At 47.7% G+C, this 27,109-nt stretch overlaps 1 long non-coding RNA gene across 1 annotated transcript; it reads right to left on the bottom strand.

Annotated features, from left to right (window-relative positions):
- Window positions 1–568: 568 nt before the first annotated feature.
- Window positions 569–24,651, bottom strand: LOC110258200. Its single transcript, XR_002341038.1, has 3 exons — window positions 24,542–24,651; window positions 22,036–22,160; window positions 569–828 (listed from the first exon to the last, which is right to left on the bottom strand). It is a non-coding gene; the product is annotated as an uncharacterized LOC110258200 (long non-coding RNA).
- Between the last annotated feature and the right edge of the window lie 2,458 nt (window positions 24,652–27,109).

The following is a 27,109-nucleotide window of genomic DNA, read 5'->3' as shown; positions in this document are numbered from 1 at the left end:
AGCTGGAGTATTTATGCGCCCTGTCCATTAGTAACTGGCGGGTTAGGTGACGTTCCCGAATTCCCAGCTTGTGGCCCCAGTGGACAACGTGTGTTCACCGATCCGGGTAGCCCTTCAACAAAGACACAGGGCTTGCACTGCAAGGCAGGTCGCTATTCACAGAAATGACAGGGGACTGCTAGGGTCATGGCTGGACCACCGCCAGCATCAGGACCATGTGAGAAAAATCCCCATCAGCCCCCACTTCACCTGTGATAAACCGCACAGTCGAAATAAGGTGACACGGGCCCTGTCCCTGCGTCTCTGCCCTCGTCCTCCTGCACGCATGGCTGCTCAGCCGCATCCAGCCAGGCTGGACCCTCCCTCTTCCACTGTCCACACAGTCTGCTCCCGGGTGGGGCACAGCTGTCCTGTCCTCCTGTCACCACCTCCAGGTCTGTGACAGACGCCACCCCCCAGTGAAGCTCGCTCCGGCCACGATGCCACACGGGCCCCTCTGGTCACCCTGTCTTGTCCTCACTCTTGCTCAGATCACGCTCTGCTGGGGTGTGAAACCACGCCGTGCCTTTCACCTAGGCATCATCCCTCAGCATGTCCTGCTCCCCCCAGATGGACAGTGAGCTGGCAGCTGACCTGGCTCGTTGGCTGGAAGCAGCGTGGTGACTGTCTCCGAGGATCCTCTGATCGATAAGTCGTTGTCCAACGAATACATGAAGCAGTGGAACTGAGAAAGACTGTGTTCCAGCAGGCAGACAGTTAGGGATGATCAGAGAAAGGGGGTCCCCAGACCAGATGGCGGGAAACCACACATCACGCCAACAGCAGGGTCTGCGGGCAGAGAAAGAAATGCCGGAACCTCCAGACTGACCAGAATCCACACACGCTGACAGGTGCCCTGGAGGCAGAGGAGAGAAGGGACATCCAGTGTCTGAAGGTGACCCGCTGCTCATCACGCCCCCGTTACAATAAAAAGGTCACACAAGTAGCTATGCAGGTAAGAAATGCCCATCATGCACCGAGGCCACGACACTTCCCGTCCCAGCTAAATAAGGGCAGAAATCCCTCCCCCCTTCGGGAAGGTGGAGCCGGGATGAAAATTAAGGGTCGCTCCCTTCCTGGTGAATATTCCACCCAGGCAGGAAGCCCGCTGTAACCAGCAAGGCAGGGCGCTGCTGGCCCTCTGCCCGCCTCTCTCTAAGAGGCGTCTCTCTCACTTCGGTCAATCCTCACTCTTCTTTCTCAATTTCCGTCCCATTTCTGAATTCCTTCTCCACAAGAACCGCCCTTCGGGAACAGCAGGAAGAAGGTCCGCGGGTCCTCAGGACTAAGGAAGGGGATTCCGCCGAGCGGCGGCTTGGACTTGGTGGCAGGTGGGTGTGGACCCTTGGTTCCCGGAACCCTGCTCCCCAGGTGATCACAGAAGACATCTGGCGTCTTCCAGGTGAAGCGAAGATGCCCAGACCCGTGGTGGGACCTTGACCTGATGACTTACCGAGTCCAAGTGCCTGCCGCCGCAGTGCTGCGAGGGTTGGACGCGCCCGCTGGTGCGCGGGGGACACTTCACCCACACGGGGTTTCATCCCTGTCGCGACCCTGGTCATTCCCGCCTTGCCCAGCGACTCAGGGCTGGAAGGGGGCTGGGGGAGGGGTCCTCTCACGCTGCTTTCTAAGAGGGGCTCTGGCGACTGGCCACGCAACCCACAGAGCCAGCAGGGAGCGCGCCCGCTGCGGGGGACAGCGGCTTCTCTGCTGGCTTTGGGCGCCGAGCATCACGCCGCCGACTTCTGGGTGTGAGTCAGCTGGATCCAGGCAGGGGTCCCTCCCTCCTTTCCGCAGCCCCTCAGTGGTTAAGGCACACGGCAGCAGCAACAGCTCTGGAGCCATCAGAAATCCGGGCAGGATTTCCCACCAGCCGTGAGATCCCGGCGGGCCGACCCCACCAGAAACGCTGCCAACGCTCACCTGCCCCAACACACCCAGCCTCCCAAGCCTCCCGCTGAAACGACTTCCCGTGAACACTGATACATCTGTATCTGGACTTTTTTTCATATTTCTCACCACAAGCGTTTTAATCGCCACGTACATTCTATCATCTGTAATAAAGCTGGATTATAACACATCTTTACAGACACAAGTGAGCATACTAATCCTTTGTTATAATTCCTATAATAAAAGTGTATTTATCTCTGCGTATCTAGGTAAATTTAATAAAAACTTTTAAATAATTATTTGACTGTTAGTAGAAAGCTACTTACAGACCCTCTAAAGAATTCTAAGGATTATTTTGTGTCTAATTTAGTACTATGTATACCTGTAATACATATAACCGGTTTCTCCTTACATTTAAAGTTATTACAATATGTATACTTTAAAATCAATTCTTTTACATTCTATCAGGCAGGCACATACCCTCATATGTACAGGATATTGCCTTCTGCTAAGATAGTTAGGTTGGGTATTTGTTTCCTGGGTCTGCCGTAATAGGATACTCCAAACTGGGTGGCGGATTTATTCTACCTCAGCTTTGGAGAAAGGGCTGGAGTCATACAGATATACTGCAGTCACATATATTTAATCTTAGTTTTAGAAGTCATATATATATATATTACATTAAATATATTCATAAGTATATAAATATATATACACAGTTCCCATAAAATAGTAGCTAGTATAATTTAGTTATAGTAATAGCTAATACACATTAATTTTTTTTTCTCCTTTTGCCTTTTCTAGGGCCGCTCCGGCAGCATATGGAGAGTCCCAAGCTAGGGGTCTAATCGGAGCTGTAACCGCCAGCCTACACCACAGCCAAGTCACAGCAATTCCAGATCTGAGCTGCATCTGTGACCTACACCACAAATCACTGCAACACCGGATCCTTAACACGGAGCAAGGCCAGGGATCGAACCCGCAAACTCATGGTTCCTAGTTGGATTTGCTAACCACTGAGCCATGACAGGGAACTCCTACATTAATTTTCTTTTTATCTTTTTAGGGCCGCAACCAGAGCATTTGGAAGTTCCCAGGCTAGGGGTTGAATCAGAGCTGCATGCTCCAGTCTACACCACAGCCACAGGAACGCCAGATTAGAGCTGTGTCTGTGACCCACACCAGCGCTCATGGCAACGCTGGATCCTTAATTCACTGAGCAGGACCTGGGATCGAACTCGCATCCTCATGGATACTAGTTGGGTTTGTTACCGCTGAGCCATGGAACTCAGCATTAATTTTCATGTGTCTTATGAAATCTAGAGGAAGAGCAACCAGGATAAACTTTAGGGTTGAGTCATCTGTGCCAGATCCATGGGCTCAGCGCTCTGGGCATCAGCCACAGCCTGGTACACTTAAACCAAGATTGATTTCCACACAGTCCACCAAATTCTGATGGCATTACTTCTCCTCCTTTGAGGGCAGTCACGGTCCTGCGCCATCGGCTGAGGACCGGAAAAAAAAGCACAATGTAGGGAGAGAGGGAGACGGCGGAAGAGGAGGCCACCTCCTCCCACAAACCCATCAGGATCCGTCTGCAAATGGACAGTCCTCACAGGTCATGGACTGAACCCCGGCTGCAGGACTCACCACGGCAAGGACAGGAGGAGTCTCCACGTAACTGTGCAGGACGAAAGAGCAGGAAGAGGCAGAAGGGGGTTGGAACCTGCTCCCCACGTGGGAGCTGAGGGAGAGGAGAGGGGGCTGCGCCTGGGGAAGACCCCTCACTGTGGAGACACGGGACAGGAAGGGAGCTGCAGAGGCTCGGAGGAAGGCACAAAAACTGGTGTGTGGCAGGAAGGACAGGGCGAGACAGGCACAGAGGGACGTGGAAGCCCCTGTGCGCCCCAGCCTGAGACACACAACTGCCGATACAGGTGGGGGCCGAGTGCTGGAGCAAGGAGCTTGGGGAACGGGCCTGGGGATTAGATGGCTGCTGACTGTGCAGACAGCCTGGGGAGCAGGAGGGCAGAGCAGGAGGCTAAGAAATATTCAGCCACCATGGAGGCGAAGCAGCCTTGTTCAGGGGGTGTGAGGGGTGGGGCCAGCATGGCAGCCTCTGCCCCGCACAGGTCCCTGACTCAGTGAGGTCTGGGAGAGGTTCCTGGCTGAGCTGGACTGCGCCCCTGTCACAGCCCCAGCCCCTCCCACCCAGAACAGGCCAGTGCATCCCTGAGGGCCACCCAGACCCCGCACACTGGAAAGGGCCCTGTGCCCCCATCCTAGACCTCATGTGCTCTGATCACAACCCCACCTTCTGTGCACCTGCACCTCCAAAGCACTCACCCCACCCCCACCCACCCCCATGCACCTGCTGTTCCAAAGCACTCACCTCACCCCACCCCCATGCACCTGCTGTTCCAAAGCACTCACCCCACCCCAACCCCTGTGCACTTGCTGCTGCAAAGTCCTCACCCCACCCCAACCACCCCCTGTGCACCTGCTGATCCAAAGCTCTCATGGCCCCACCCCCTCTGCACTTGCAGCTCCAAAGCACCCCACCCCACCCCCAGTACACCTGCACCTCCAAAGCACTCACCCCCCCCACACACCTGCTGCCCCAGGAGCAGTGTTTGCTGGGTTGCTCACATATAGAGGTGGGGATGAAACCATAGCTGAGCCCTGGGGGCCCCCGTGACTAAGAAGGAAGAGCCGAAACCTCGCCCCAGCTGCACAAACTGCCAACTGACACCTCCACCACGAGCCTAACACATTCAGTGCTGGTGGAACATCTGAACGGACAATGGGTGCTCCCGCAGCTGAGAGGGGTCTGGCTTGAGCAGCTGTGGGCTTTGTGGGCACATACATGGAGGCAGGGGGACTAGACTTGGCCAGGATCTGAGCTGACTCCGTAATACCCACAGTCGGTTGAGATGTGTGACTGGTGCAGCCTTGGGTCCTGACCTCGGTGCATCTGCACTGGTGAAAACAACGCCTGAGAGACACCAGGGCCAGTTGCCAACATGTTCATGGGGAAGGTGGGGCCGAGATCGGTGCCAACAACCATGTGCCCTGTGAGCCTGCACAACAGGTGAAAGGTGACTGGCAGAGCACACTGACAGGTGCACAGCTCCTCTCTTACTAGAATGCTGCTTCCTTGCACCACAGGCCAGAAACATAGCTCGGAAGTTCCTGTTGTGGGAACTCATGCAGTAATGAACTCAACTAGCATCCAGGAGGATGTGGGTTAGATCCCTGGCCTTGCTCAGTGGGCTGAGGATCCAATGTTGCCATGACCTGTGCTGTAGGTCACAGAGGTAGCTCGGATCCTGCATTGCTGTGGCTGTGGTGTAGGCTGGCAGCTGTAGATCCAGTTCGACCCCTAGCCTGGGAACTGCCATATGCTTCAGGAGCAGCCCTAAAAAGACCAAAAAAAAAAAAAAAAGCAGGAACACAGCTCAGAAACAGATCTGGGGGCTCCTACCCTAACAACTAGGGAGAAAACCCTGCCCTGGGCAGTGACAACCACAGAGCAAAGAGGAGGCCCCGCTCAACAGCCAGTGTGGGCTCTGGTCACCACATCATGTCCCATCTCCTACCCCGAGGATAACAACCAGCACACACAGAGGAAAGAGCCAGCAGACCTCAAAACTAAAAACAGCCTTGGGAGTTCCCCTTGTGGTGCAACGGAAATGAATCCGACTAGTATCCATGAGGATGTGGGTTCAACCCCCTGGCCTCACCCAGTGGGTTAAGGATCCAGCATTGTTGTCAGCGGTGGTGCAGGTTGCAGACGTGGCTTGGATCCCGCATTGTAGTGGCTGTGGCATGGGCCAGCAGCTATAGCTCTGATTCAACCCATAGCCTGGGAAGTTCCTTATGCTGAGGGTGCAGCCCTAAAAAGCCAAAACAAAACAAAACAAAACAAAAAAACAGCAACAAGAAAAAAACAGCCTTCAGACCAAAAAAATACCAGACCCACACAGGCTGCCTGAAGTCACACGAAGCCCACGACCACCTCTACACACACCCCTTGACAAGGCCCTGACCACCAGCTGCACCCACCAGTGGGCAGACACCACTCCCTCCCACCAGGAAACCCTCACAAGCCCTCAAGCAACATGACCCAGCAGAGGGCAGACACCAGAAGCAAGACGAACCACAACCCTACAGCCTGCAGAAAAGAGATGAAAAAACATAGAAAGAGAGACACAAGGAGATGACAGAGAAAGAGGTTTCCAATGAAGGAATGAGATAAAAAGTCACAAAAACAGCTAAATGAAGAGGTGAGGCAACCAACCCAAAAAAGAATTCAGAGTAACCACAGTAAGGATGAGCCCTATCTCAGGAGAAAATGAATGCCCAGGTCGAGAAGTTACAAGAAATGTTTAACAACGAGCTGGAAGGCTCAAAGAGCAAGCAAAGGAAGGTCGACAAAACAGCATCTGAAATGAAGAGAATGCTGAAGGACTCAAGAGCAGGAAAACAGAGGCAGAAGAACAAACTGGGGAGGTGGAAGACAGAGCAGTAGAAGTCACTGCCACAGAAAAGAATAAGAAAGGAAAGAATGAAACCAAGTGAGGACAATCTAAGAGACCCCCTGGGACAACAGTGAAAGTACCAACAGTTCCAGAAGAGAGACAGAAAGGGCCTGAGAAAATACCTGAAGAGACCTACAGCCAAAAATGTTCCCTAAGATGGGAAAGGAAACACTCCCTCAGGTGGAGAAAGTGCAGAAAGTCCCATACAGGATAAACCAAGAAGAAACACGCAGAGACACATACTACTCAAACTGACCAAAATTAAATACAAAGAAAGACATTAAAAGCAACAAGAGGACAGCAGCACATAACATACGAGGGAACCCCCCTAAGGCTGGCAGATGATATTTTAGCAGAAACTCTGCCAGCTGGAAGAGAGGGGCACGTAGATCAAGTGATGAAAGGGAGAAGCCTTCAACCCAGAACACCCTACCCAGCAAGCCTCTCACTCAGAATTGACAGAGAAACCAAAAGCCTCACAGCCCAGCAAAAGCTAAGAGGATTCAGTGGCACCAAACCAGCTTTCCAACAAACGCTAAAGGAGCTTCTGCAGGTTGAAAAGAAAAGGCCACAGCTAGAAACAACAAAATTAAACGTGCAAAAAGCTCACCAGGAAAGCCAAACATAAAAGAGGAAAATCATCCTCAGACAAATGTGATATCAAAACCAGCAATAGCGAGGAGAGAAGAACGCAGAATTTTGAAAATGCGTTTGCAAGTAAGAGACCAGCACTTAAAACACTTCTGCATATATATATATATATATATATATATATATATATATAGAGAGAGAGAGAGAGAGAGAGAGAGATCAGTCTAGAGCAGCTAGAGAAAGAAGAACAAACAAGTTAGCAGAAGGAAAGAAAACATAAAGATCAGAGCAGAAATAAATGAGATAAGAGACCAAAAAAATAGAAACGATCAATGAAACCAAAAGCTGGTTCTTTGGAAAGATGAACACCTTTGATAAACCCTTAGCCAACTCATCAAGAAAACAAGGGAGACGGCTCACATCAATATAATTAGAAACAAAAAAGAAATAACACACCCTCATATCATGAGCAAAAATAAACTCAAAATGGCTTAAAGACTTAAATGTAAGACAAGACACCATCAAACTCCTGGAAGAGAACATAGGCAAAACATTCTCGGACATCAGCCTTTCAAATATTTTCTCAGGTCAGTCTCCCAAGGCAACAGAAATAAGCGAAACAATAAACCAATGGGACCTCATCAAACGGACAAGCTTTTGCACAGCAAAGGAAACCAAAAAGAAATTAAAAAGACCACTTACAGAATGGGAGAAAATAGTTTCAAATGATACAACGGACGAGGGCTTAATCTCTAAAATATACAAACAACTTATTCAACTCAACAGCAAAAAAACCAACAACCCAGTGGAAAAATGGGCAAAAGACCTGAATAGACATTTCTCCAAAGAAGATATACAGATGGCCAGCAAACACATGAAAAAAATGATCCACATCCCTGATTATAAGATAAATGCAAATCAAAGCTACTATGAGGTGCCAACTTGCACCAATCAGAATGACCATCATTAATAAGTCCACAAAGAACAAGCACTGGAGGGGTGTGGAGAAAAGCGAACCCTCCTGCACTGTTGCTGGGAATGGAAGCGGGTACAACCACTATGGAGTGAAGTAAGTCAGAAAGAAAAAGACAAATACCATATGATATCACTTATATCTGGAATCTAATATAGAGCTCACAAGAACCTTTCCACAGAAAAGAAAATCATAGACTTGGAGAATAGACTTGTGGCTGCCTGGGGAAAGAGGAAGGGAGTGGGAGGGATTGGGAGCTTGGGGTTAACGGATGCAAACTATTGCTTTTGGAATGGATTTAGAATGAGATCCTGCTGTGTAGCACTGAGAACTGTCTAGTTACTTACTTTGGAGCAGGACAATGGGAGAAAAAAGTACGTACACATGTATGTGTAACTGGGTCCCCATGCTGCACAGTGGAAAAAAAAAATGCTGTTGGGGGAAATAACAATAAAAGAATAAAATAAATAAATTACAGTGGACATTACAAAAATACAAATGATCATAAGAGACTGCTACGTGTAACAATAGGCCAATAAAATGGACAACCAGAAGAAAATGGACCAATTCTTAGAAAGGTACAATCTTCCAAGAAGAAATACAAAGTAAAAGAGACCAATTACAAGTACTGAAATTTAAACTGTGACTTTAAAACTTGGAAAAAACAAAAGTCCAGGACCAGATGGCTTCACACACAAATGCTATCAAAACTTCAGAGGAGAGTTAACATCTGTCCTTCTGAAACTCTTCAAAAAATGCAGAGGAAGGAGCATTCCCATGCACATTCTACGAGGCCACCATCACCCTGATACTGAAAGCAGACAAAGATACTACAAAAAAAAAAAAGGAAAATTAGAGGCCCATATCAGTGATGAACACAGATACAAAACCCTCAAGAAAATATCAGCAAACCGAATCTGACAATATATTAAAACGGTCCTACCCCATGATCAAGTGGGATTTATCCCAGGGATGCAAAGATTCATCAATATCCACAAATCAATCAGTGAAGAATCACATCAACACACTGAAGAATCAGAACCATACAGTCACCGTGACAGACGCAGAAAAAGCTTCTGACAAAACTCAACATTTATGATAAAAACTCTCCAGAGAGTGGGCATAGAGAGAACCTACCTCAACATAACAAAGGCCATATATGACAAACCCATAGCTGTCATCACTCTCAATGGTGAAAAGCTGAAAGCATTTCCACTAAGATCGGAGCAAGACAAGGATGTCCATTCTTACCACTTATTATTCAACACAGTTTTGGAAGTCCTAGCTGCATCAGTGAAAGAAGAAGAAGAAATAAAAGGATCCAAATTGGAAAAGACGTAAAAGTGTCACTCTTTGCAGATGACATGATACTATGCATAAAAAATCCTAAAGATGCTACCAGAAAACTGCTAAAGCTCATCAATGAATTTGGTAAAGTTGAAGGATATGAAATTAAAATAGAAACCTCCTGCATTCCTGTCCACTAACAACTAGAGATCAGAAAAAGAAAGGAAGGAAACCATCCCACTCACCATCACCTCCAAGAGAATCAAATGCCTGGGAAGAAGCCTACCTAAAGAGGAAAAAGACTGTACTCTGAAAACTCTAAGATGGTGGAGAAAGAAATCAAAGATGACACAAATGAAAGCTACACCACGCTCTTGGGTTGGAAGAATCAATACTGTCGAAAGACTAGACTACCTAAGGCAAACTACAGATTCAATACAGTCCTTATCAAATTACCAACGGCATATTTCACAGAACTAGAACAAAAAATGTTACTGGAGGGGAGGTCCTGTCGTGGCTCAGAGGGTCACAGACCCGACGTTGTCTGTGATGATACGGGTTTGATCCCTGGCCTAGTTCAGTGGGTTAAGAATCTAGCATTGCTGCAAGATGCAGTGTAGGTCACAGAGGTGGCTCGCATCCAGTGTTGCTATGGTGTTGGTGGGCAGGTGCAGCTGCAATTCGATGCCTAGCCTGGGAACTTACATATGCTGCAGGTGTGGCCATTTAAAACAGAAGAAAAAAGAAAAATGGAGCTGGAGGAATCAAGACGCCTGACTTCAGACTATACTACAAAGCTTCACGCATCAAAACAGTATGGTACTGGTACCCAAACCAGAAATACAGATCAATGGAACAGGATAGAAAGGTTAGAAATAAACCCAGGCATCTACTGTCAATTCATCTATGACAGGGAGGCAACAATATACAATGGAGAAAGAACAGACTCTCCAATAAGTGGTGCTGGAAAAACTGGACAGCTCCATGCAAAAGAATGAAATTAGAACAGTCTCTAAAAAAGACAACTTACAGATTGGGAGAAAATAGTTTCAAATGATGCAACCGACAAGGGCTTAATCTCTAGAATATATAAGCAACTTATACAACCCAACAGCAAAAAAAACCAATCAATCAATGGAAAAATGGGCAAAAGACCTGAATAGACTGTTCTCCAAAGAAGATATACAGATGGCCAACAAACACATGAAAAAATGCTCAACATCGCTGATTATAAGAGAAATGCAAATCAAAACTACCATGAGATATCACCTCACACCAGTCAGAGCCACTATGGAGAACAGTTTGGAGATACCTTAGAAATCTATACATAGAACTTCCATATGACTCTGCAATCCCACTCTTGGGCATCTATCCGGACAAAGCTCTACTTAAAAGAGACACTTGCACCCGCATGTTCATTGCAGCACTATTCACAATAGCCAAGACATGGAAACAATCCAAATGTCCATCGACAGATGACTGGATTCGGAAGAGGTGGTATATATACACAATGGAATACTATTCAGCCATAAAAAAGGATGACATAATGCCATTTGCAGCAACATGGATGGAACTAGAGAATCTCATACTGAGTGAAATGAGCCAGAAAGACAAAGACAAATACCATATGATATCACTTATAACTGGAATCTAATATCCAGCACCAATGAACATCTCCTCAGAAAAGAAAATCATGGACTTGGAGAAGAGACTTGTGGCTGCCTGATGGGAGGGGGAGGGAGTGGGAGGGATCGGGAGCTTGGGCTTATCAGACACAACTTAGAATAGATTTACAAGGAGATCCTGCTGAACAGTATTGAGAACTTTGTCTAGATACTCATGTTGCAACAGAACAAAGGGTAGGGAAAAAAATGTAATTGTAATGTATATGTGTAAGGATAACTTGATCCCCTTGCTGTACAGTGGGGGAAAAAAAAAGAACATTCTCTAAGACCATACACAAAAATAAACTGAAAAAGGATTAAAGACCTAAACAAAAGGCTGGATATTACAAAATTCTTAGAGGAAAACACAGGCAGAACACACTTTGACATAAATCATATACCAATATCTTTTTGGATCCACCTCCTAGAGTGATAAAAATGAAAACAAAAATAAACAAATGGGACCTAATTAAACTTCAAAACTTTTACACAGCAAAGGAAATCATTTTTAAGAAAATGAAAAGACAGCCCATAGAATGGGAGAAAATCTTTGAAAACAAAGAAACCAACAAGGGAATAATCTCCAAAATATACAAACATCTCATACAGCTTTACATAAAAAGGAAACAAGGAATCCAAATTGGAAAGGAAAGGAAGTAAAAATATCCCTATTTGCAGATGACATGATACTGTACCTAGAAACCCTAAAGAGGCTACCAGAAAACTGTCAGAGCTCATCAATGATTTTGGCAAAGTCACAGGATACAAAATCAATTCACAGAAATTGACTGCATTTGCATATACTAACAATGAAAATCAGAAAGACAAATTAGGGAAGCAACCCTGTTTACCATTGGAAGCATCCAAAATAATCAAAGACTTAGGAATAAACCTACCTAGAGAGACAAAAGACCTGTACTCTGAAAAGTATAAGACGCTGATGAAAGAAACCAAAGATGACACAAAGAGATGGAAAGACATACCATACTCTTGGATTTGAAGAGTCAGTGTTATCAAAACGACTCTACTACCCAAGGCAATTGACAGAGTCAATGCAATCTCTGTCAAAGTACCAAGGACATTTTTCACAGAACTAGAAAAAAATATCTTAAAAGTTTATTTGGAAGCACAAAAGACCCAGAATAGGCAAAGCAATCCTGAAAAAGAAAAGTGGAGCTGGAGGAATCAGGCTCCCTGACTTCAGACTACGCTACAAAGCAACAGTCATCAAAACCGCATGGTACTGGTCCAAAGACAGAAATGGAGCTCAGGGGAACAAGACAGAAAGCCCAGAATAAAACCCACGTGCCTACAGTCAACTCATCTCTGACAAAGGAGGCAAGAGTATACAAGGGAGAAAAGACAGTCCCTTCCATAAGTGGTGCTGGGAAAACTGGACAGCCACTGTCACAGAATGCAATTAGAACACTTCCAAGCACCATACACGCATAAACTCAAAATGGATTAAAGGCCTAGATATAAGACCACATACTCTAAAACTCTTAGAGGAAAACACTAAACACACTATGACATAAACCACAGCAACATCTTCTCAGATCCACCTTCTAGAATAATGACAATAAAAACAATAATAAACAAATGGGACTTAATTAAACTTAAAAGTTTCTGCACAGCAAAGGGAACCCTAAACAAAGTGAAAAGACAACTCACAGAATGGGAGAAAATCTTTGCAAATGAATCGACTGACAAGGGATTCATCTCCAAAATTTATGAACACCTGCTATGCTCAATACCAAAAAACCAAACGACCCCATCAAAAAATGGGCAGAAGATCTATAACAGACAGTTCTCCAAAGAAGACATGTGCATGGCCAAAAAACACATGAAAAGATGCTCAACATCACTCATTATTAGAGAGATGCAAATCAAAACCACGACGAGGTACCACCTTACACCAGCCAGAATGGCCATCATCCAAAAGTCTACAAACAGTAAGGGCTGGAGAGGATGTGGAGAAAAAGAACCCTAGTACACTGTTGGTGGGATTGTAAATTGGTGCAACCACTGTGGAAACAGTATGGAGATGCCTCAGAAAACTAAACATAGAACTACCATTTGATCCAGCAATCCCACTCCTGGGCATCTCTCCAGGCAAAACTCTCGAAAAGACACATGTACGCCAATGTTCACTGCAGCACTCTATACAATTGTCAAGACATGGAAACAACCTCAATGTCCATCGACAGAGGAGTAGATAAAGAAGATGTGGTTCATACACACAATCGAATATGACTCAGCCATTAAAAGGAAAGAAATAATGGCAATTGCAGCCACATGGATGAACCTAGAAATTATCATGCTAAGTGAAGTCAGTCAGACAGTGAGACACCAACATCAAATGCTATCACTTACATGTGGAATCTAAAAAAAGGACACAATGAACTTCTTTGCAGAACAGATGCTGACTCACAGACTTTGAAAAACTTATGGTTTCCAAAGGAGACAGGTTGGGGGGTGGGAGGATGCACGGAGGGTTTGGGATGGACATGCAGTAAAAATTTGGTTGTGATGATTGTTGCACACCTACAAATGTAGTAAAATTAATTAAGAAAAAAGTGTGTGTGTGTGTGTATATATATATATATGAGAGACTGGGTCACTTTGCTGTACAGCAGAAATTGACACAACACTGTAAATAAACTATAATTTAAACATTTAAGAAAAAGAACATAAAGGAAGATAATATGAGAAAAATGTATGTATGTGTGTATACACACACACACACACACACACACAGACGAATGGGTCACGTTGCTGTACAGCAGAAATTGACACAACACCATAAGTCAACTCTACTTTGCACTAAAAATATTTAAATAAAAGAACCTGCCCTGGATTTGCTGGATCAGAATCTGGATTCTACGCAAGATCCCCTGGGGATCATGTTCACAGTAAAATTTGAGACTCCTGAGGTGGTCTCTGATCTCTTTTGCCTTGTTTATGCAAAAATGAGCTGTGGAGGAAAGAGATGTTTTTGCCACACAATGCATGAGGGTGCCATCGTATTTTTCAGACTTTGAGGAAGGTCGGACCTTAGGATAAAGAACAGGTGGTGATGTTTGTATCTTTAATAAAACTCCAGGCCAATGAGGCAGAAGACGTGAGAATTTCACCAAATCAGGCACTTGGCTTGGCCAAGAATTTGTTGTCAATGAGGCCTCCCTGGTCAGGTGTGGAATCTCAGTGATGATGTTTTGTTTCTTTCTTTATCTTTTTCTGTCTTTTTACAGCTGCACCTGTGGCCCATGGAAGTTCCCAGCCTAGGGATGGAATTGGAGCTACAGCTGCTGGTCTACACCATGGCTCAGGCAATACTGGATCCTTAATCTACTGAGTGAGGCCAGGGATCAAACTTGTGTCCTCACGGCAACTAGTCGAATTCTTAACTTGCTGAGCCCCAGCGGGAACTCCGTGGTGTTTCTGCTCAAGAGGTTCTGGAGCCCGTCCCTGGCTCCTGCCCCCAGCCAGGTCTTTAGTCAGTGTGTCAGGGCTTCTTCTCTCTCTCCCTGAATGGGGAGTATATCTGTGATGGCTGAGATTATGGGTCCGCCGGAGACACAGTGGCCAGATTTATAGTCAAACGTGATTTTTGGAGGCTTCCCTGAGGATGTTTTTAGTATGAGATTAGCATTTACCCTGGTGAACTCTGAGTAAGGCAGACTGCCCTCCCCAGCGTGGGTGGGCCTCATATCATCAGTTGACGGCTTTAAGAGCATAAAGACTGACCCCTCCTAAGGAAGAAGGAATTCCACCAGCAGATGGTCTCTGAGCTTTGGCTGCAACATCAGCTCTTTCCTGGGCCTGCTGGTCTACCCTGAAGATTTGGACCTGCCAGCTCTCACTGCTGCATGAGCCAGTTCCTTAAAAATAATCTCTCTTTCTTGGTAGATAGATAGATGCCTAGATGATCCACAGATATACATACGTAAATAAATGAGACACAGAGAGGTAGGTACAGACAGATGGAGGGACAGAGATGATAGATACACAGATGAGAGATACATACCAATAGATGAGAGATAGATGTGAGATAAATAGGTGGGTACAGACAGAGGACAAGTAGGCAGAGAGGTGCTTAGATGATAGGTGGATAAATGATAGAGAAGATGATGGATAAATGATAGAGAAGATGGATGGATGGGTGGATGGAAAGAGATGGGTGGGTGGGTGGATAGACAGACAGATGACATATGCATATAAATAGATGAGAGGGAGGTAGGAAGAGGCTTAGATGATGGGTGGATGGATGGATATGCGAGATGGACGTATCGAATGTAGGGACGCAGGGATGGACAGATAACGTGGTTCGATATGATGGGCGCATAGATGAGAGTTACACACAGATAAACAGATGACGGATGGAGGGATGGTTAGATAAGTAGGTGGGTAGAGACAGACACATAACTGGTAGACAGACACACAGATTACAGATAAATGAATGGATGACAGACAGACAGACAGACAGGTAGAGCTCGTATTGATCCTGCCTCCCTGGAGACCCTCCTAACACAAGACCTGAGTCCACTTAGAGCTGATGTGAGACGAAGAAGGTGACAGGTGACCCAGCTGTCGGGACTCCAGGCCAGAGAACCTCCCAGGTGCCGCCAGAAACTCGACAACTGTCACCCGAAGGGTTAAGACGAAAGGACTATTTCCCACAGGCGCTCAGCCATGGGTGAGGGTGCCCTGCCTTCTTCTCCAGGGCCAGCTTCCGTCCTGCCAGCTGTCCTCCTCCATGCCCCAGGGTCTCCCCACCTCCCCGCCCCCAGGCCCTGCCCTGAACCTGCTGGGACGCAGCCTGAAATCCAGGTTCTTTCCCCCTGGACCCCCCTGCCGCCCTGCACCTGTTGGCGGCTCCTTCGGGGGTCGGCCGTCTCTGGAGAGCCTTCCCTCATCCCTGAGCACAGGGGACTGTACCTGAGGCCACCTGGACCGTAGTTTAAGCTGAAAAGTCCGTCTACTGACAGGTCACTTTCCTGAAATTTTAAGGCAAACACACCAAAAAAGAGAAGCAAATGAATCCATCCAGGCCCAGCAGCCTGTGCGGGATGGGAATTGAAAGCTCTCAACATGAGGCATGCATGTGCTCCTCCGTCTCACTTTCTCCAGGATTCACTTTTCTCCGCGATTAGAGAGGAAACTGCAGAGAAAATCCATGGTGGCTAATTTCACGTCTCAACGTGACAAGGCACAGGCTTCCTGGAGACGGGGTGAGAGGTCCCTCTGGGGGTGAGGCCGAAAGGCGTGTTGCTTGCATCCCTGGGGGCTGCAGGAAGGAACCAGGGTATAGAGAGGACGGCATCGCCCTGGAAGTGCTTCCAAAGGCAAGACTCTGGCCCTTTAGGGGACGTGCGACAGTTCACTGCTGCCTGCTGAACACCCCCGCTTCTGCTCTGTGGGAACAAAAAGAAGAGCAGGCTTTCCGATCTTGTCTGGGAAAACATGCATGATAAATATTTTGAAATACACTGGGACAGGTTGTACAGTGAGTAGATGGAAAGTATACTGTTTTTGTTTTGTTTTGTTTTGTTTTTCTTCCCTTTTTAGGGCCACACCTGCAGCACATGGCAGTCCCCAGGCTGGGGTGGAATTGGAACTGCAGCTGCCAACCTACACCACAGCCACACCAGCTCTGAGCTGCATCTGTGACCTACACCACAGCTCACGGCAACGCCGGATCCTTAACCCACTGAGTGAGGCCAGGGCTTGAACCCGCATCCTCATGGATACTAGTCGGATTCCTTTCCACCGAGCCACAATGGGAACTCCTATTTATGCTTTTAATAAGGTATCAGCGACAAAGTGTGTGGGTATCTGTGTGTGTCTGTGTAAGCCCATGTGTGTGTATGTGCTGGGTGTATGTATGTGTGGGAACGTGTATGGTTGCAGATGTCTGTGTTTGTTATAAATGCACATAGAACTAAGGGTTCTGGGCATCGTGTACGGGCCAAATCCAAGCGGAGGCGTCACTGAGATGTTCTCGGCATTGAAAGGGCTCAGATATCGTCACCACATACAGCACGGAGCCAGCGTGGGCTGTGGCTTTTCCACATGTAAGTGGAGCCCCCCAAAGTCTCTCCCAGGTCAGACCACCTGTCATCCAGCTGGGAACCCGAGACCAGATTTAAGTCCTAATCATCCTGCATCAGGAAGACGTCTCACTTAGGAGGCGGCTCGCAGAGCACGCAAGGCAGGGCTATGCCAAGATCAGACACCTCTCAGCAGGTGCCATGGCAGGGGGAAGGTCACCCATGACCAGGCTGCTTGCACAGCTGGGTACCACTTTGCGATGCAAAGCTGTGTCCCATCAGTTTAAAAGACAAGATCTGATCCCAGAGACTCGGGGAACAGCCCTGTTGCTGTAGCGCAGCCTCATGCTGCAAAGCTCCCTGGGGCTCCCTGACTGTGGCCACAGTGGCCACCAGATCTGGCCAGACATGCAAAGGTGCACCAAGACCCCATCTGGGGCAGAGTCCATTCCAGACAGGGCACAGCTTTCTTGTGAGGTCTCCTGCCTCTGGAGACAGGGAAGGGAACAGCATTTAGTTTCACCACTTTCTCAGTGGTTCATCCTAATCCTTGGATTCAAATAGGTCTGTCCCAGTGAAAAACCCTCCAGACTTCGCTCCTGCAGAAACCCCAAGGACAGAGACCCTCCTGTCACCTGTAATCTAGAAGCCAGCTCCCGCCCCATCGCCCCCCGGCATGCATGCCCTCACTTGGAGAATTCTTTGAGGACAGGAAGAAAGCCCCCTTAGGGGCTATTTGGGGGGTTTGTCTCAGGTTTTTTAAAGTGCCTTGTTATTCATTCTCTCTCCCAAGCCTGGCAGAGAGGAGAAGATGCAGGGCTGAGACTCTGCCGGGTACGAGCTGTGAGAGCGTGGACAGGTCACTCAGCCTCGAAGAGGACATGACAGGTCACATATTAACTCAAGGGGAGGATGGACAGATGGATGGATGGATGGATGGATGGATGGATGGATGGATCGATGGATCGATGGATGGATGGATCAGTGATAGAACAGATATGACGGATGGATCAGTGATAGAACAGATATGACGGATGGATGGATAGATGATGACAGAATAGACATGACGGGTGGGTGGGTGGATGGATGGATAAATGACAGAACAGATATGATGGATGGGTAGATGGATAAATGATACAACAGATATGGATGGATGGATAAATGATAAATAGATACAATGGACAGATGGATGGATAAATGTATAACGGATATGATGGGTAGATGGATAGACGATAAGTGATAGAACATATATGATGGATGGATGGATGGATGGATGGATGGGTAAATGACAGACGGACAGGATGGATGGATAGATGGATAAAAGAGAGAATGCATATAATGGATGGATCAATGATGGATAAATAACAGAACAAATGTGATGGATGGATGGATAGAGATATGACAGATGATAGCTAAGTAGACAGATGCTTCAATGATGGATGACACATAAATTACTGACACATGAGAGATACATATAAAGAGATGACAGATAGATGTACGGTTAGATAAGGAGGTATGTAGACAGATACAATGAGTAGATGAGAGCCAAGTAGGTAGATGATAGATACTATGGACAGATATAATAGACAAGTAGAGAGACTGAGAGATACACATAAAGAGATGACAGGTGTATAGGCAGGTAAGGAGGTGGGTATGTGGGCAGACAGAGACAGCTGCTCAGAGGAAGTGACAGGCTGCACCCAAGTCAGGGGGAGGGTGGAGGTGTTCCAACAGCATCATGGCCCTCGGCAGGTCTCCACGCCGGGCTGCTGGGAGAGGTGCTGGTCTGCAGCTACTGCACAAGCACGAGGACTACGCTGAGGAGTATTAGTGTAATTACCATAATTATGATTCTTACGGCCACAATGGTCACATGACTGCAACAGTGTAGCATGTGCTACCACTACCACGACCACTGCTGCTGCTCCAGTTGTGACTCTGCTCCAGCGACTCCAGAAATTAGTACTATGGCCACTTACTATTACCCTTACAAGCACAGCAATCACTGTGACTCCTACTACAATTACTGCTACAGCTACTATTACTATAACTAGTATGACTGTGATACTACAACTACACCAACTACTGTTACTATCCTGACTGCTACAATTATTGCTATGCTGTGATACCGTTATGCTACAACTATTTCTATCACAACTTCTTCTTTTTTTTTTAGGGCTGCAGCATATCATATGGAAGTTTCCAGGCTAAGAGCTGAATGGAGCTGCATCTACAGGCCTACACCACAGCCACAGCAACACGGGATCCAGGGTGCATCTGTGACCTACACCACAGCTCACGGCAATGCTGGATCCTCAGCGCACTGACTGAGGCCAGGGATCGAACCCGCGTCCTCATGGTTACTAGTCAGATTTGTTTCCACTGAGCCACGATGGGAACTCCCATTATCACAACTTCTTTGACTGCCATAACTAGTACAACTGCCACTGCTGCAAAAACTGCAACCACGACTACCGCAAACTTCTACAATTATACCAGTGCTACGACTACAATGAGTTCTACTGCCACCCCCACCACAACCTTTCCATGCGGTACTACAGTTATCTCACAACTCCTCTTACTACAAACACTACAACAATTACTACTAGTGGTACGACTGCAATTATTATAATTAGAACTACTAGACCCACCACAAGAACTACTTAACTCTACGCTTACAGCACTTAATCTGCTACTAAGACAAACACTACTCTAGTGCCACAACTACAGTTATTACACCAATTAGTACTCCTACCACCACAGCTCTTGCAGTTATCACTACAGCTCTCACTTACACAACATCTGCTACAAAGTATCACTAGTATCCTACGAGTATTGCTAGTGCTACAATGAGTCCAATGATTAGTCCCACAGTCACCATCACACAACCACTAGTAACATTTACTACAGTTATAGTCATGACCACCAGCATGGGCACCCCCATCACAGCTGCCACCATGGTACAACTGCCATGACTACAACCAGTTCTACTACAATGACTGTCACCTCACCTGCTGCTATTACCGCTGCTAAACGGCTACCATGATGATGGCTACTACTCCTACCAAAACCCCTGGTACTACTTCAACTACTACCACCACAACTGGTTTTACAAGTATTCTGACTGCAACATCTACAACTAGTGCTGTAATAAATACCGTTGGTACCACAACGACTACCAGAGCAACGGCTACACAACAACGACTTCCACTGTTGCTACTACGGCTACTCCCCTGACTATGCCTATTCCAATTACTGCTACAACAACAACTGCTACTATTACTACTGCTGTTATTAAAGAAAAAATAGAGTATGGAAAAAGTTAAAGTGGTAAAGGCAGATTTCATTTGGGACGATTGCAATATGGGAAAAGCAACCCGTATACAGAGCCAGACTCAACTCCACAGAGGTGACCAAGAGGGGGTTTGTTGCCAAGGAGTAGGTGGGATCTGTGGACAGAAGACGACTAAGAGGAACATCAGGGGTGAGAGGATTCCAGCTAAACCAAGTCCTGCTGAAGGCAGAGCAGGGGGACATCACCTGGGGATGGTGGAGAATGAGGACCCAATCGGATATGGAGGTGAGTGGATGTGGAAGTGATCAGATATGGAGGTGACCAGACAGATCAGATGGGGAGGTGATCACACAGGAGGTGACCAGACATGGAGGTGATCACATATGGAGGGGACTGGATAACGAGATGATCAGACGTGGAGGTGATCAGATTTAGAGGGGAATAGATGTGGAGGTGATCAGACATGGAGCTGACCAGATAAGGAGATGATAAGACATGGAAGTGATCAGATATGGAGGTAACCAGGCGTGGAGAAGAACAGATGTGGAGGTGACCAGATGTGGAGGTGATCAGACATGGAGGTGACCACACATGGAGGTGACCACACATGGAGGTCATCAGACATGCAAGTGATCAGATTCAGAGGTGACCAGATGTGGAGGTGAACAGGCACGGAAGTGATTAGATACAGAGGTGACTACATTCAGAGGTGAGCGTATATGGAGGGCTGGGGGACCTGGTTCATCTGGACAGGGTTCTTGCTAAAAGTGGACCATGCAGAAATGAACGTGGAAGTCCAAAAACCAGAGGTCACTGAAGACGCATTTAGGGGAGGCTGGTTGAGGAGACCGTCTGTGACACTACAACTACTCCTTCTCTAACTTCTGCTGCCATCACAGGAATGGCTACTCAGTGGAAGACCCAAGAGTCACCATCAGGGAGGTGAGAAGACAGCTGCTACACAGGAGAAGCCGATGACTCCCCAGCAAGGATCTGGGCATTTCTGTCCTAGAAGGCACTTCTGCCCTTCCACCTCAAAAATTCTAGACCTTACGAGTTTTCCAAAGGTTGTGACCATATTTTGAAATTAATCATCAGCCCCCCAGCACTTAAATACAAGTCATTTCCTTCCCCCACGCCCTGCATCCAGACCTTCCACATTTGCTAATTGGGGGATCTTGAGGTGCATTCTCAAACATCCTGCCTCAAACTTCTCATTTAGGAGAATCGGCCAGAAGAGTCCATACCTTCCTTCACAGGCTGTTGTGGAGATGGAGAGAGTGAAGATGTGTGCTGTGCTGGGAGCAGGGCTTAAGTCCTACACACGCTGGTCCACGATTTGCTTGTATCCTCTTCTCCTTTTGTGTCTGACTTTCCCTTGTAATTCACGCCCAGCAAAGGTGCCATGCCATGGACCGGATGAACGGCTCTCAACTCGGCTATGGCTCAGAGCCAAAGGGACCACAGGTGGCCGTGCTGTCTCGTCCGCTCCCTCCTTGTCCCAGGCGGACCCAAGCACATGCCTTAATGGAAATCCTAAGTTGAATCTCCATCTCTGAAGACCCACTGCAGACAGCAGTCAACACAATCAATATGGCAGAAGATACCTACCTAATCCCCCCAACACCTGTAGGGCAAGGTCAGTGTTAAGAATGACGTTCTACTAAGCATCTCATGGAAGGCACACACACACAAGTACACTCACCAGGAACGGATTCATCGATTCTACAAACGGCATGGGAATTCGATCCTGGGGACCCGGACCAGCCACTTCCGTTTTCTACGTATTAAATAGGGTGCTCCGTAAAGTCAAGGGACTCTCTGGCATTTCTGCAATTAGGAAAAAGACGTTTTAGCAGACTCATGGATGCCTGGCTCTAAAAATATCCTGTCTTGGGTAGATCTCTTTCCCAAACAATTGTAATTTTTTTCTTCAAAGCTCATGCCAGTCGAGGGGATTTTAGCAAGTACTTTAATCCTGTAAAAGGTTTTCACTTCCAAATTTTCACATGGGAAGATTTATCCCCCTTTTTAAGGAGCACTAATCTTCAGAGGAAAATATCAAACACATTACCATCAGCTCATTTTGGTTTTCTCCCTCACCGAAGAATATGCAAATTATTTAGTCATCGTTAGAAAATCCTACTAAAGACCTTTTGTCCCTGCTCCACAGATTGATAGGTTTGCAGACAAGGATGACCTGGCAGTGCCCTAATTTTCGCAAAACTTTGCAAAGCCATCATCTGTTTTGCTCTCTGGTTTTTGATGTCTTTCTGAAGTGTGGATTAAGCCTCAAACCCTCTTTACACTTCCTGACTGCTCTGATGCAAATAATCTGCGTGACGCAAAAAATGTCCCATTTAGGGGGTAAATCCACTTGGCTGCAGGATTCCTTTGCTTCCTTAGAATGGAGTTTCTCTCCCCCCCAGGGTCCTGAGTGGAATGCAGTCAACTGTATTAGCAATATCGATAATTATTTTAGCACTGTGTTGGGGGGAAGAGAATTTTACAATGGCTTCATTGTGGAATTTTTTTGGGGGGGAGCCACCCCTGCAGCATATGGAGGTTCCCAGGCTAGGGGTCAAATCACAGCTGTAGCCACCAGCCTACACCACAGCCACAGCAACACCATATCTGATCAGCATCTGCAACCTACACCACAGCTGAGAGCAACACCAGAGCCTCAACCCACTGAGCGAGGCCAGGGATCGAACCTGCATCCCCGTGGATGCTAGTCAGACTCGTTTCCGCTGCGCCACAACGGGAACTCCCAATTGTGGAATTTTTCATAGTGATTTCTTTTTTCCCTCACCAGTGCTTGGCGGTTTGATACCATGGCATCCTTTCTTGTGGCTGAGATGAGATGAAGCCACACCAGAGCTGGCTCTTCTGTGATTTTTCTCTCTCCATGAGCATGCACTGAGTTTTGAGTGTCTTGTATGAATGCTGCTGGAACATGTCTGGAGCTGGTTCTCTTCCAAAGCTTCACTGAGAGCTCAGCATGCAGACATCTTTCTGCTCCCTTGGCTGACACCTCTCTTCCGCCCTTCCTGTAATTAGCGCTTCTGACCCATGATCCCACCCTCCTTTGCAGGAAATCCTATTTGTCACAAGTTGGCTTTGGTGACTCTTCTCAACGTCTCTAAACTGATTTGTTTTGCCCCATAAGCATTTTAAACTTTCCTCTGCGTGCTGGGAACATTTTTTCCTTGTCAGTGTTCTACTTTCCCCAAATTTGATTTCTCCCAGCGCCAAGGAACTGCATCAGGACTTGACCATCAGCAGTTATGTTTTTCTATTTCCTACAGACCCTTTCTCTCGTTTGTTTATTTCTTCGCATCAAACACCCCAACGTCCTCTGAATCTTGTACGTCTTTCAAATCGTATTTTTCTAACGAAAATCTTTTCCGTCGTTTTCAATTACTCTCATTTGTGTTGTGTGGTTTCATCATAAGCAACTTGCCCAGCTAATCTCCTTCTGTGTTGGTGGTATATGAGTGCCACTGATCTGTCTGGCAGGCAGGCCACTGCTTTCTCCCTCTTAGAACCCCTCTGTCGGGGTTTTGTTTGGTTTTGTCTTTTTAGGGCCACACCCTCAGTACAGCCCCCACCCCCCAGGCTAGGGGTCAAATCCGAGCTGTAGCCACTGGCCACAGCCACAGCAATGCAGGATCCGAGCTGCATCTGTGACCTACACTGCAGCTCACAGCAACCCTTTAAACCACTGAGTGAGGCCAAGGACTGAACCCGCATCCTCATGGATACTGCTCTGGCTCATTACTCTTGAGCCACAATGGGAACTCTTTAATTGGAGAGGTTTTTTTTTTTTTCCTTCTGTCTTTTTTAGGGCTGCACCCACAGCATATGGAGGTTCCCAGGATAGGGGTCAAATTGGAGCTGCAGCTGCTGGTCTACACCACAGCCACAGCAACACAGGATCCGAGCCATGTCTGTGACCTACACCACAGCTCATGGCAACAGCAGATCCTTAACCCACTGAGTGAGGCCAGGGATCGAACCCGCATCCTCATGGATGCCAGTTGGCTTCATTAACCACTGAGCCCGACAGGAACTCCCTTGATTGGCGTTTTGACGTGACAGAAGAAGTCACTGTCCTGACAAGAACCTGCTGCTCTGCACAGTGGCTGCAGTGGGAGGGACTGACATATACATGTTACTACATACGAAACACAGGGGTTACAAGGACCTACCGTCCGGCGAAGGGAAATCTGCTGAGACTGTGTCACCACCTACGCAGGAGAAGAATCTGAAAAAGAAGGGATAGATGTCTATGTGTCACCGAGTCGCTTTGCTGTACACCTGAAACTCACACAACTCTGTACGTCAACTCTACTCCCCAAAATTTAAAGAAGAATCTGCCCTAGGGATCAGCCTTGGGGGATGGGCAGTTCTCATGGGGGGAGAAGAGGGCAGAAGCCATCGTGCGGGGAGGAGATTCTGCTCTAGGGACGGGAGGCAAGTGAGAACAGCCATCCTCTCTCCCCATCGAGCACATCTGCTCACTTGTGAGGCAGGTCCCAGCGGCGTGGAGAGTCTCCCAGTGGAGACACCTGCTGCCCCCACAGAACCGCTATTCTAAGAGGAGGGATAAACGGTGAATAAAAAAGGAATGAAGGGTCGAATCACGTGAGATGCGTCTAGAGGAGGCAAACCGAGCGCGAGAGAGGTCCCTGTACACGGAACCCCCGGGGATCGTCTCTCTGGGGAGGTGACACGCATCTCGAGGCTTCCGAGAAAGAACGAGCCCCTCAAGGAAAGAAGCCAATGAGACCTGTGGGGTCAAGGGACAGAGAAGCTTGGTGTGCCTGAGCTGAGTGGGGAGGTGGGCGTGGGGGAGATCAGAGCCTGCGTCTCTTGGGGGAGACGGTGGGGGAGGGGGAGTTGTCCAGAGGCCGTGGCCTGGAGCTGAGGCCGCGCAGTTGGGGAGGCTCCTTGGAGAGTGAGCTGGAGAAAGGAAAGAGAGGGCAGGGCTTAGACGGGGACGTGCTCCAGGCCAGTGATGGTGGCGGCATCTGGGTGGGGGGCCGCCATCATGGGGTAACGGGACAGATGGGACTACGTGCCCTGGAGGGACCGGGCACAGCAGGAAAAGGCAGTGAATGTGCAGGAGGAGGAAGTCAAGCTTCCGTTTTGGTTTCAGCAACGGAATGATGCCATTTACAAGGACCAGGAGACTGAGTTGCGTGGAGTGGGTTCTGTCCTCGCCCCAAATCTGCAGGTTGAAGCCCTGACCCCTCGTGGGGCAGTGTTTGGAGGGAGCGGCTTGGGGAGGGGATTGGGTCAGATGAGGTCTTGCGGGTGGGCCCCGTGATGGGATTAGGTCCTTTTCAAGAAGAGGAAGAGACCCCAGATCTCTTTCTCTCCACCCTGTGAGGACACGGCGAGAAGGCAGCCCTCTGTGAGCCAGGAAGGAAGCCTCACCAGGACCTGAGCCTGCCCCCGAAAGATCTCAGATTCCAGCTTCCAGAACTGCTGCTGAAGACATTCCTGCTGTATAAGGCCCCACCCTCCAGCATTTGCTTGTGGCATCTTGAACTGATTAAGACACAGTGTGGCGGACTTTTGTTGTTTTTGCCTTTCGAAAGGCAGAGCCGCTGCTTTTCTGCTGGGGAGCTACCCTATTTGTCTCCCTGCAAAGGGTTCTTCCACCATGGATAAGGGGAGTCACGGATGATTTATAGTTAACAATGCATGTCTTCTCAACATCTTTTGATTGGGCCATGGGGTTGGGACCATCTGTGCCAGGTAAGTCTGTCTAAGTCTATTTTTAAAAAGTCACACCATGTGTTGGTAGGACCCTTGGGGGCTGATGCTCCTCTTAATGCCCAGAAAACAAGTAAGGACGATGGCCAGTCACAGAGGTCAAGGGACAGGACAATGGTTCATCGCCAGCAGACCCCACCAGGTGGGAAGGCGGGAGATTGCTAAAGATGCCTAACTGCACCTGCATTCACCGTGGGACCCACCTGCATCTGAATTGCAATACTGCTTTTGGCTTTTTGCTTTTTTTTAGCAAAAAAAAGCACCTGCAGCATATGGAATCTCCCAACCCAGGAGCTGAATCAGAGCCACCGCTGCAGTGACACCACAGTCACAGCAATGCCAGGTCCTCAAGTCCATCTGCAACCTACATCACATCTCACAGCAATGCCAGATCCTGTGACCCACTGAGCAGGGTCAGGGATCAAACACGCGTGCTCATGGATACTAGTCAGGTTCGTTCTCGCTAAGCCACAACGGGAACTCCCTGAATTTCCATATTTCAATATACGAGTCAACCATCAGGACCCGCTCAGGAGGCCACTCTCCCTCACCCAAAAGGGCAACACCTGCTTTGTGGACAGGCTATGGTGTGAAACCTCAATATTCCTCCACTGTGAAATATTCCTGCCCTGAGACAGATCCATGATCTCAGAGGGGGATAACCATGCACCCTTTGCTCCAGCCCCGTGAGGTCTGCACGCCACACGGTGGGGGAGAAATAATTATTCTTCTGTGCTCACCTGCCAGCTTGTTATATTGGCAACTCATCCTCATACATGCCGGGGGACTCAGATCTCCACGCGAGCATATCAGATGTCTCACCTCCTGGCTACTGGGGTGGAACCCCCTTGAGCAGAGGTGATCACCCACAATATTTTCAACAGTTGTCAAGGACTGGATTCACTTCCTCAGGGCTGCTGTAACAATATACCAAACTGGGGGGCTTTCGAGCACAGGAACTGACTCTAATTTCTGGAGACTAAAGACCCAGGGTC

This window comes from Sus scrofa, unplaced genomic scaffold (genome assembly GCF_000003025.6).
Source record: "Sus scrofa isolate TJ Tabasco breed Duroc unplaced genomic scaffold, Sscrofa11.1 Contig1537, whole genome shotgun sequence".
In the NCBI taxonomy this organism is placed as follows: Eukaryota; Metazoa; Chordata; class Mammalia; order Artiodactyla; family Suidae; genus Sus; species Sus scrofa.
The sequence above is the reverse complement of the archived record's forward strand: the minus strand, read 5'-3'. Positions and strand labels throughout refer to the sequence as shown.